The following is a 12,855-nucleotide window of genomic DNA, read 5'->3' as shown; positions in this document are numbered from 1 at the left end:
TTTTCTGTCTAGGGCGCCAGTGGCACTATCGGATTGTCCTCACTCTACGGGCGGACACTCCACCGGTGAAGTATCTTATCCTTGCTTAACTATGGCAACCACCAAGTGTATCACCTTGTGCACATGTGTTAGCATATTTTCACAAATATTTTCAAGGGTGTTAGCACTCCACTAGATCCTAAATGCATATGTAATGAGTTAGAGCATCTAGTGGTACTTTGATAACCGCATTCCGATACGAGTTTCACCCCTCTTAATAGTACGACTATCTATCCTAAATGTGATCACACTCGCTAAGTGTCTCGATCACCAAAACAAAATGGCTCCTACCATTTATACCTTTGCCATGAGCCTTTTGTTTTTCTCTTTCTTCTTTTCAAGTCCAAGCACTTGATCATCACCATGGCATCACCATCATCATGTCATGATCTTTATTTGCTTCACCACTTAGAATGTGCTACCTATCTCATGATCACTTGACAAACTAGGTTAGCACTTAGGGTTTCATCAATTCACCAAAACCAAACTAGAGCTTTCAATCTTCCCCTTTTTGGTAATTGATGATAACCCATTTACAAAGATATGAATTGAAATTCAATTGAATTCATATTGCTTGCCCAAGCATATTTACCATGTGTAAAAGGATACGGACAAGTTTCATGAATTCCATACGGTAGCAATTGCTCCCTCTACATATGTGCTAAGAGTTTGGATTGAAGCTTGCACATATGCTTAGATAGGAAATATAGGAGACAATGTCTACCAAATGATGCTAAGGTATAAAAGATGGACCTTTGAAGCATGATACCAATTGGAGTGCACCATTATACCATCCTTAGCACCATGGTTAGCTAGATACCACTTGAAAACACTTGGAAATGAAATCACTAGATAAACTATGCATGCTAGATTTTCATTTCATCATTCAAACCTACAACTAGCATACACCATACAAGCATGGATATTAAAATTTAAAACTTGTGCAATGCAAGCAAACATATGAAATGCACATTCAAATGCACCATACAAGTTCATGAGCTTGCTCCCCCTACTTGTGTGCTCAAAATTTTTAATTGATCCCTTTTCTTTGTCATATCTCTCCTCCTATGTCAAGTTCTCCCCCTTTGTTGTCTTTTCATTATCTTAGTACACTAATATCTTTGTTTTCCCCCATGTACTAATATCTTTGTTTTTCTCCCCTTTTGTCATCAATGACCACAAAAGGTTTAAAAAGTAGATAAGTTGAGATTATCAATGTCAATCAATGGGGGCGAGGATCATTTTCCCAAATTTAGTTCAATCTAGAATACTTGCCAAAGATATTTAACTCGGTTTGATCCAAGGACAAGCTTCTTCACACCTCTAAATAAGGGTTATCTTGTACCATATTGAGTTAAACACTTAGAGCTCATTTTCTAGGTCAAACACTAGGTTTACAAGCCTACAAACTTGTCATATGCTACCACTTGATCAAAATAAGCATAGAAGTAATAGTGGTACCATATAATCATCAAATTCATTTGATTTTTATAAATGAGCCTATTAAATATGAAAGATGTCTAGATGCACTAAACAAGTCCTTAGCAAGGATGTATGCCATGCCACTCAACTTTTACCTTGGATTGCTCGAAGGAGAGGGATGTCATATAAGTGGGGGTGCATCAACACATATTTGAGAAATCCAATATGTTCAACTCATTCCTTAGCTTGCAAAACCTTTTCTCATACAATGGTTTGGTGAATATATCAGCAAGTTGATCTTCAGTGCCTACACTCTCAATGTAAATGTCCCCTTTTTGTTGGTGATCTCTTATGAAATGGTGGCGGACATCAATGTGCTTTGTTCTTGCATGTTGAACCGGATTATTGGTTAACTTGATTGCACTCTCACTATCACATAGCAATGGCACTTTCTTGAGATTGATTCCAAAATCACTCAAAGTGCCCTTCATCCAAAGTATTTATGCACAACAACTATTGGCGGATATGTATTCGGCTTCGGCGGTTGATAATGCAACACTATTTTGCTTCTTTAATGACCATGAAACAAGTGATCTTTCCAACAATTGACATGTGCCTGAGGTGCTCTTCCTTTCAACTTTACATCCGCATAGTTCGAGTCGGAGTAACCACCTAGCTCAAACTTTGCTCCTTTGGGATACCACAAACCAACATTTTGTGTATGCTTCAAGTACCTCAATATTCTCTTTATAGCCTTCAAATGACTTTCTCTTGGTGAGACTTGAAATCTTGCACACATGCATATACTAAACATGACATCCGGCCTTGATACGGTCACATAGAGTAAGCTTTCAATTATAGACCGATACAATTTTTGATCTACCTTATTTCCACTTGCATCACTATCCAAGTTGCCATTTGTTCCCATTGGTGTGCTAATGGCTTTACTATCACTCCTGCCAAATTTCTTGATCATGTCCTTGGTATACTTGCCTTGACTCACAAATGTACCATTCTTCAATTGCTTGATTTGAAGACCAAGGAAGTAACTTAACTCTCCAATCATGGACATCTCAAATTCATTAGCCATCATCTTTCCAAACTCATCACAAAAGTCTTGATTAGTTGATCCAAATATGATGTCATCAACATAGATTTGCAATATAAATAGATCTTTTCCAATCTTCTTGATAAAAAGAGTGGTGTCAACCTTGCCCATCATGAACCCTTTAGAGAGTAGGAAGTCCCTCAATCTCTCATACCATGCTCTAGGTGCTTGCTTCAAGCCATACAATGCCTTCTTCAACTTGTATACATGGTCAGGCTTCTTGTCATCTTCAAAACCGGGAGGTTGCTCAACATATACTTCTTCATTGATGTAGCCATTGAGAAATGCACTCTTAACATCCATTTGATAGAGCTTGATGTTGTGGGCACATGCATAGGCTAGCAAGATCCTAATTGCTTCCAATCTAGCAACTGGGGCATATGTTTCTCCAAATTCAAGACCTTCAACTTGTGTATAGCCTTGTGCTACCAATCTTGCTTTGTTCCTTACTACTATCCCATCTTGATCTTGCTTGTTTCTAAAGACCCATTCGGTTCCAATCATATTGTGTCCTTTTGGTCTTTCTACTAATTCACATACTTGATTTCTTGTGAAGTTATTCAATTCTTCATTCATAGCATTCACCCAATCAACATCCTTCAATGCTTCATCTATCTTCTTTGGTTCAATGGATGACACAAATGAGAAATGTTCACAAAATGAAGCCAATCTTGATCTAGTTTGCACACCTCTTGAAATATCACCAATGATAGTGTCTAATGGATGATCTCTTGCAATATTGGTTGGTTGGAGGATTGGAACTTGATTGCTTACACTTGCTTGATCATTGGGTTGAGATGATGTACTAGCCACTTAATCTTGTTCATTATCATGAGAGCCACTTGTACTAACTTGATTTGTATCATCTTGCACATTTGAATTAGAGAGCACTTGCACTTGATCATCTTCTTCATCATTCACTTGCCTAGGCCTCAATTCACCAACATCCATGTTCTTCATGGCATTTGAAAGTTGAATGTCTATAACATCTTCCAAGTTCTCATTCTCTACTTGTGAACCCTTGGTTTCATCAAATTCAACATCATGAACTTCCTCAAGAGTACCACTATCCAAATTCCAAACTCTATATATTTTGCTTGTTGTGGAATAACCAAGTAGGAATCCTTCATCACATTTCTTATCAAACTTGCCCAATCTAGTGCCTTTCTTCAAGATATAGCATTTGCAACCAAAGACCCAAAAATATGCAATGTTGGGCTTTCTACCATTCAAGAGCTCATATGGTGTCTTCTCTTTCAATGGATGACAATAGAGACGGTTGCTACAATAGCAAGCCGTGTTGATAGCTTTAGCCTAAAAGGATTGACTCATATTGTACTCACTAAGCATAGACCTTGTCATATCAATGAGTGTCCTATTCTTCCTCTCAATAATGTCATTTGATTATGGAGTGTACTTGGCCAAGAATTGATGTCTAATTCCAAATTCATCACACAACTCATCAATTCTAGTGTTCTTAAACTCACTAGCATTATCACTTCTAACTTTCTTGATGGTTGTTTCAAACTCATTGTGAATGCCCTTGACAAATGATTTGAATGTTGCAAACACATCACTTTTGTCCACTAGAAAGAATATCCATGTGTATCTAGTATAATCATCCACTATCACAAAGCCATATTTGTTACCACCAATGCTAGTGTATTGTGTTGGCCCAAACAAATTCATGTGCAATAACTTAAATGCTTTACTAGTGCTCATCATGCTTTTCTTAGGTTGAGTGTTTCCAACTTCTTTGCTGGCTTGACAAGAGCTACAAAGTTTATCCTTCTCAAACACAACATCTTTCAAGCCTCTAACCAAGTCATACTTAACCAATCTATTCAATTGTTTCATTCCAACATGACCAAGCCTTCTATGTCATAACCAACCCATGCTAGACTTAGTGAAAAAGCATGTAGATAATCTAGCTTCACTAGCATTGAAATCAACTAAGTATAGATTCTCATATCTAAAGCCTTTAAAGATCAAGTTAGAGCCATCTACACTTATGATTTTTACATCATCTACCCCAAATATGCATTTGAATCCAAGATCACACAATTGAGCCATGAATAGCAAATTAAAGTTCAAGCTCTCTACTAGCAATACATTGGATATGCTCATGTCATTGGATATTGCAATCTTACTAAGCCCTTTGACCTTGTCTTTGCCATTGTCACCAAATGTGATACTATCATAACCATCATTGCCATTAGTGTTGATTGAGTTAAACATTCTTGCATCACCGGTCATATGTTGAGTGCACCCACTATCAAGAACCTAATGCCTTCCTCCAGCTTTGTAATTGACCTACAAAAGAAAATCAAATCTTTTTAGGTACCCAAACTTGCTTGGGTCCTTGAAGGTTAGTCACTAAGCTCTTTGGTACCCAAATGACTTTCTTCTTTGAGCCCATCCATGGTTTACCAATGAACTTAGCCTTTACACCATTTGCGCCCTTGGTAAGTACATAGAAAGAATCAAGCTTAATAGAGGATATATTAGCTTGTGACTTCTTGTTCATGCACTTTTGCTCTATATGACCAACTTGCTTGCAACTAGTGCAAAACCGACCATTGTTCTTCATAAAACTAGTTTTGTGAGTAGCAAAGGCCGCTTTGCCTTTCTTGAGGAAATAGTCCAATCCCTCTTTGTAGAGAGAAGCTCTTTGGCTACCCAAGCACATAAGCAAGCGGTCCTCACCACCATAGGCCTTAGCCAAAGTGTGAGTGAGCTTGTTGACCTCCTTCTTGAGGTTCTCATTCTCAACCATTAGTGAGGCATCACAAGTGAAATCATCACTACTAGATGAGGTGGAAGTAGAAGTACTATAAGAAGGGTTAGTGGGAGCAACAATGATAGGCATAGATAATGATTCATCAATTATATCACAAGTTAAGAATATATTGCAAGTTTCAACATGCTTCTTTTCATTTTGCTCATCAAGCAAAGAGGAATGAGCCTTTCTAGCTTTTTGTGAGCCTTGCCAAGCTTCTCATGGGCTTCCTCTAGCCTCTCATGAGTTGCTTTGAGCTCATCATGGGCTTGCTTAAGGGCTTTTACCTCCTTATTCAAGCTCTTGCATTCCCTTCTCTTAATGACAAAGTGTTCTTTAGCATCTTCTAGCATGTCATATAATTTATCTTTAGTAGGTTCATCATCATCACTATCACTATCATTTTCGTTATCATGTTCATCATCACTTCCATCATCACCAGTTTGTACCTTAGTGGCCTTAGCCATGAAGCATAATGGAGTGTCGAAGAGAGAAGGCTTCTCTTTGATAGCAATGCTTGCAAGTGCCTTCTTCTTGGTGGTCTTGTCATCATCACTATCATATTCATCACTTGAGGAAGCATCACTATCCCAAGTGACCACATATGAACCACCCTTCTTCTTCTTGAAGGTCATCTTGTCCTTCTTCTCTTTCTTTTCCTTCTTGTCCTTCTTGTTCTTCTTGTTGTCATCATCATTGTCACTATTATATGGACATTGAGCAACAAGATGATCTTTGCTTCCACATTTGAAGCATCTTCTTGACTCTACCTTGTTCTTGGATGAATATTTCTTTCTTCTAGCATGGTACCCTTTCTTCATCATGAACTTGCCAAATTTCTTGACAAAGAGAGCCATCTTCTTATCATCATTATCATCCCATGAACCATCATCTTCACTTAATGTTTCTTGCTTTGCCTTGCCCTTGGATGATGTGGCCTTGAATACCACGCTCTTCTTCTTCTCATCCTTCTTCTCATCTTTCTTCTCCTTCTTTTCTTCCTTCTCAACATCATCTCTATATGTATCATCGGTCATTATATCTCCCAACACTTGGTTTGATGTCATGGTGTCCAAACCACTCCTCATCAGAATAGTGACCAATGTGCCAAATCTTGAAGGCAAGCATCTCAAGAACTTGTGGGAGAAGTCCTTGTCCTTCACCTCTTCTCCAAGTGCTTTGAGATCATTGACAAGCACTTGAAGCCTATGAAACATCTCCAGCACACTCTCATCCTCTTTCATCTTGAAGCTTGCAAACTTCTCTTTGAGAATGTATGCCTTTACACCCTTCACGGTTTGAGTGTCCTCAGATGATTCTACCAACTTTTTCCAAGCCTCATGAGCCATCTCAATATTCTTGATTTTGCTCAAATGTTCTCTCATCAATTGCATCATAAATGGCACTTAGAGCAACGTCATTGTTTTGGAAAAGCACTTCTTCGACCGTGGTGGGATTCTCCGGATCTTCAATCTCAATTTTGGTTTATACCACCTTCCACACATTTCTATTGATTGACTTGATATGTGTGGTCATCTTTGACTTCCAATAAGGATAATTTATGCCATCAAATTAGGGTGGCTTCTTGGTGTTATTGATTTGAGCCATTTTTACACCGAAGGTTGTTAAGCCTCAAATCACGGTGACCTCGGCTCTGATATCACTTGAAAGGTCCTAATGGCTAGAGGGAGGGTAAATAGCCTAATAAAAATTTCTACAACAACACTTAGCAAACCGATTAGACAATTATGAGGCAAAGCAAGTGTTGAGCTAGCCTACCAAAAATACAAGCCACCTACCACAATTCTAGTTGATATAGTTTCTATCCACACAATAGCTATGTCACTACACTAAGTTAGTGTGCCCTCAAAGGCTAACTAAAGAGCCACACTAACCAAACTAACAAGCTCTCACAACTAGCTACACTAAAGAGCTTGACAACTAGTTTGCGGTAATGTGAAGACAGTAAGCAAGATAGTTATACCGCCGTGTCGAGGAGTGAACCAATCAATCACAAGAATTAATATCAATAAAGACCAATCACCTTGGAATCAAAGGATGAACATAATGATTTTTTATCGAGGTTCACTTGCTTGCTGGGAAGCTACTCCTTATTGTGGCGATTCACTCACTTGGAGGTTCATGCGCTAATTGGCATCATATGCCAAACCCTCAATAGGGTGTCGCACAACCAACACAAGATGAGGATCAAACAAGTCACAAGCAATCCACTAGAGTACCTTTTGGCTGTCCGTCGGGGAAAAGTCAAGAACCCCTCACAATCACTACGATCGGAGCCAGAAATAATCACCAACCTCCGCTCGACGATCCTCGCTGCTCCAAGCCATCTAGGTGGCGGCAACCACCAAGAGTAATAAGTAAAACCCGCAGCGAAACACGAACACCAAGTGCCTCTAGATGCAAAGATGAAGAATCAATGATGGAGATGAGTGGGAGGGCTTTGGCTAAGCTCACAAGGTTGCTATGTCAATGCAAATGGCCAAGAGAGTGAGCTTGAGCCGACCACGGGGCTTAAATAGAAGCCCCTATGAAATAGAGTCATTGTACCCCTTCACTGGGCACAACACGGGGTGACCAGACGCTGGACCTCAGCGCCCGGTCACGCGATGCGTGCCACGTGTCCCCTCTCTTCAAATGTCGATTGTCCAATCTCAACGGTCAAGTGATGACTAGACGAAGTAGCTCAAAGTGATCGGACGCTGAACCCCAGTGTTTGGTCATTTCCAGTAAGCATCCAGAGATGACTTTTCACGACCGGACGCGTCCGGTCATGCTCGACCAGACTCACCCAGCGTGTGGTCACACGGTGACTCCCCTGTGTGCTGCCATGTCAGCAGGACCAGACGCACTCCTCCAGCGTTCGGTCACTAAGTGACCCAGCGTCCGATCAGAGACTGACACTAGCATCTTTGTAGCTTCTACTGACCGGACGCGTCGGTCCAACCGAGGCCAGCGTTCGGTCACTTTCAGTGACCTCCGTCTTTTCTGTCTAGGGCACCGATGGCACCATCAGACTATCTACACTCTATAGGCGAACACTCCACCGGTGAAGTATCTTACCCTTGCTCAATTGTGCAAACCACCAAGTGTATCACCTTGTGCACATGTGTTAGCATATTTTCACAAATGTTTTCAAGGGTGTTAGCACTCCACTAGATCCTAAATGCATATGCTCTGAGTTAGAGCATCTAGTGGCACTTTGATAACCGCATTCCGATACGAGCTTCACCCCTCTTAATAGTACGACTATCTATCCTAAATATGATCACACTCGCTAAGTATCTCGATCACCAAAACAAAATGACTCCTACCATTTATACCTTTGCCTTGAGCCTTTTGTTTTTCTCTTTCTTCTTTTTAAGTCCAAGCACTTGATCATCACCATGGCATCACCATCATCATGTCATGATCTTTATTTGCTTCACCACTTGTAATGTGCTACATATCTCATGATCACTTGATAAACTAGGTTAGCACTTAGAGTTTCATCAATTCACCAAAACCAAACTAGAGCTTTCACTTGGTTACACTGTTTTCCCTATCCGTGTCAGTTAAGGACCGGCCATTGCATTGGATTCTAGTCAGGTCACAGACTTATTATCCTGAGAACATACTTGTTTATGAGCAGGGAAGGCTCATTGCTCTCTTGTCGTGGGTTCTGGCTCTTTCCAGACCGACTAATTGGAGGCGGGGATGGTGGAGGTCTAAGCACCACACTAAGTCCGGGGCTCAGGTGTGGGGGCTTGGAGTCCAAGTTTGGATTAGGACCTAGACCCCTTGATAGGAGAGTGATGGGTTAGTCCTGCTTGTGCCTAGGATATAAGCGGGGCGTGTGTTTTGGGGTACCCCCCTAGGCACATTGATTCGTGAATCACCGAGTAATTCGGTATGACTTGTCTACAATCTATCATCATAGTAAGAACTGGAAGATGAAAGATGGTAAAATAGATCTGTTTGCTCAACTCTTGCTTGAAAGTAGAACAGGTGCTTACCTAGAATGGTTAGATGTTGAACTAATCATGACTGCTAATAAGAAACATACATAAGGATTCACTACTAGTATTGCTTTCCACAAAAAGGAAACCCAACAAACCATAAAGCTTATCATATCCTTTGGAGTCAGGAAATTATTTCTACTAGTAGGGTAAGTCTTGCGAGTACATTGTGTACTCAGGGTTTATTTACCTCTGTTGTAGGTGCAGCTTGAAGAGTAGCTGTTATGTGAAGGATTCTTCTAGTGGGCATAGATAGATCATTGTATTCTACTGTTAGATGTTTATTGTAATTCCATTATTTAAATTCCGCACTCTGAACTTGGTACTATAATAATGTATTTCTAAGAACTCTGGTTGTATAAAATGATCTAAGTATTGTAAACTCGTTCTCATTATTGGATCCTGGAGGAAAAATGTGGATTATTCGAGTTCTCTCTTGGGGTGTGCTCGACGGAATCCATCCGATGTAGCTTACTTTTGGGGTGTTTAGTGTCTGGTGGAAGACAAGCGCTTCCGAAGGTGTGTTATTTTGGGTGGTTCTGGCACAATATATAGATATCATCCTGCCCAAGGATGAGAGTACAAAGCATTTACTGCTGACTATCATCTTCCTGAACCGACATACAACATGAATAAAAGTCTATCGGCTGCTGGTGTTCACTACAACAGTGTTAACAAACCCTAAGTACTTGAGGGTACTCAACAAGACTTACCCATCTAAAAGAAAAGACTCCAAGGGTATGCAGGCTTAAGGGATACAAGAGGGTTTAGCAAGAATCAAGATTTGCTTTTGCATAAAAGCGAACTACTTGTGGATCCTTCCTTTCAGTATTTTAACTCGACATTATTTAATTGATAGTATCTGATTGGCACCTAATCTAAATCAATCACTTCATTAAACATCTCATCTTGTGATCATAAGTACCATGTCCCATTGATTAAACTACAATGCAGATCAGGGAATCAAGTCTCCTTCTCTGAGAAACAACGGCGATTCGAATCGATTAAACCCAGCTGGGGATTCCCAACCACACGACATATGCAGGCCTCAAACCTACATATATCAACCCTTCCCTCGGATCCTCCAAAATGTGAATGGGTTCGCGCCACCCGAGAGCACAGTACTCCACCGCCCTACGCCGTCCTGGATAGTATCGCAGGGTGGGTACACGCTACTCCCGCCATCTCTCCACTCCTAGTGCGCGGTTGTCCTTTCCCATAATGGAATAGCCGAGGTATCAGGCTTACCAGAGTATGTGCTCAGTACTACAAAGTCTCAACTCACGCAGGTCTATAACAGACGGTCCTAAATCGACACAGACGGCACAAGCATGACCAGGCAACCCTGTCGGCTTAACCACCAGAAACATGTCCCATGTCCTGTCCGGCCTCCATTTCCATCTATTTTCATATTCAACTTTCAAGACATTTCCTAAGTGAAGAACCATTACGAATGATGAACTCATCACTCGACTCTTCTCAGTTAAGCCTGGCTAAGCATTACTAGTCTTTCATTATTAAAAAGTGACAAGAATAAGTATTCAGAATAACAAGGCAGGAATGCAGCAATTGGTATTCAACCACTTCCTATTACTTAGTGCACATATTATAGGACTCAAGTGATAAAAGTATTTGTAAACAACAAGGAAAGGTTGGATGCTCCGGGGCTTTCCTTGGTTAGTATAAATGTTAGGTTCCTCTGATGAACCACAAATGTCAAACCCAACCTCTACGGGTGGATGCTCCTCCTCGTCAACTTGATTAACAGTAACTTCCTCACTTTCGGTCACTACACGTGAGTAAAGGATGCATGCTTAACATTAGGATATGCAAAAGCATGATGCATGAAAGATGTATACAAGCACATGGATGAACTCAAACAAGATTAACAAACTTGAGTACAACTTTCCTTCACAAAATAACTAGGGTTTGTATTATCAAAAGCATTTAGGTCAATACATACAAGCTGATAATTTGTTTATTAAGAACGAACTTAACTTCTAAAGAACAGCAGGGTTTTACATGTTCCAAGGTTCACAAATATTACTGGAAACACATTCAACCCATTCCAACATTTATTTAAACCATTTTGGTATTTATTAAACATGAAAAAGGCATTTAAACACACTTAAATTAATTAGATAAGTTAGAATTATCAAAACAGCACCAAACTTTTTGTGGAGACAGGTATTATCACATGACATTTACACAAAAAAAAATCATGATTAAAGGATTATTATTTTGGCCTACAAAAATCATACATATAGCATTTTTCCATTAAAATATGTATTTTTTTAGCATAGCAAAATTACTGAAAATGGCTAACTCATATTTTTCATGGATAGAGTACTTCATAACAAAGCTACAAAAAATCATAATTTTATCACACTTCTATAATTAATTATGACTGAAACAAGAATCGGCACATTTATTCATTTTCTGAAAATCGAAAAAGGTCAAAAACTCTTTTACACCGACCCTCTGCCAGCCTCAGTGGCTGACAGACGGGCCCAGGTCAGCGGCACAGTGCCCCAGCACCTACCACGGTTGCACGGCCTTTGACCGGCGGGTGCTCGCCGGCGGTGACCTCGCCGCCGACGAGACCGACACCTACATGCTCTGAATGACCTCGCCCACATCCCTACGGTACTAGTTGAACGGATTAAGGTTCGGTTCGAGCATGCCCGCGGCCATGGTGGCACGACGACGTACGGCACGGCGGCGTGGCAGCGCTCTGGCCACTAGGGCACGGTAGAGATTAAACTGAGAGCACGGTTAGAACCAGGAGCTCACCACGACCTCGCACGGCTGCTCGGTTGGATCGGAGGAGGCGCAGAGGTGGTTGCCGACAGTGAGAGCGGACGCGGTGGCATGAACCGGCGTCGTGACGGCGTTCCGGCGTGTCCTGTGATGGAACAAGGAAAAGAATGTACCGATGAGCATAACGGAAACAAGGCGAACTCAGTGCATCAAATGAGAGGGTGAGAGATGCACCCGAGCGCCCTGGCCACGGCGAGGGGGGTCTCGGCGGCGCTGCGGACGGCCGCGAGGAAGAAGACGGCTTGCGGCTGACTCCGACGAAATTGGACGGAGAGAGCGGGCTCAGCAGAAGCGTAAGGACAAGGCGACGCTGACTGCGAGATTAATTGGAAGAAGATGGAAAGGCGACGGTGAAATTTGCAAGCGCACGGAGATGCTCGGTGGCGGCGCTGAGGGGGAAAAAGAAAAAGACAGTGGCGACGTCGAGCGTTTAAACGTCGAGGATGGAAACTCCATCTTTGCCAGCGCCTGCTCAAGGCGGCCACGCAGCCAGCACGTGCTCACGCGCGAGAAACGCCGCGAAGGTGCGGCCAAACGTCGCACGGCAGTGACACGGCGAAGGAGGCAGGCCAGCAGCTGCCGGTCTGATACTGTAGCAGACTGAATCTCCATCTTTGTCTCCCTCTTTCTCTCGATTTTGAACAGAAACATGATGACCTCCTTGAACCAAA

General features: G+C 41.4%; 1 long non-coding RNA gene across 1 annotated transcript; it reads right to left on the bottom strand.

Annotated features, from left to right (window-relative positions):
- Positions 1 to 10,170: 10,170 nt before the first annotated feature.
- LOC136502112 (uncharacterized) lies at positions 10,171 to 12,605 on the bottom strand. The gene is made up of 3 exons (XR_010770423.1): positions 12,359 to 12,605; positions 12,158 to 12,269; positions 10,171 to 11,153 (listed from the first exon to the last, which is right to left on the bottom strand). It is a non-coding gene; the product is annotated as an uncharacterized lncRNA (long non-coding RNA).
- Between the last annotated feature and the right edge of the window lie 250 nt (positions 12,606 to 12,855).

Source organism: Miscanthus floridulus, chromosome 13 (assembly GCF_019320115.1).
Source record: "Miscanthus floridulus cultivar M001 chromosome 13, ASM1932011v1, whole genome shotgun sequence".
Taxonomy (NCBI): Eukaryota; Viridiplantae; Streptophyta; class Magnoliopsida; order Poales; family Poaceae; genus Miscanthus; species Miscanthus floridulus.
Note: the sequence above shows the minus strand (reverse complement) of the source record. Positions and strands in the feature narration are given on the sequence as shown.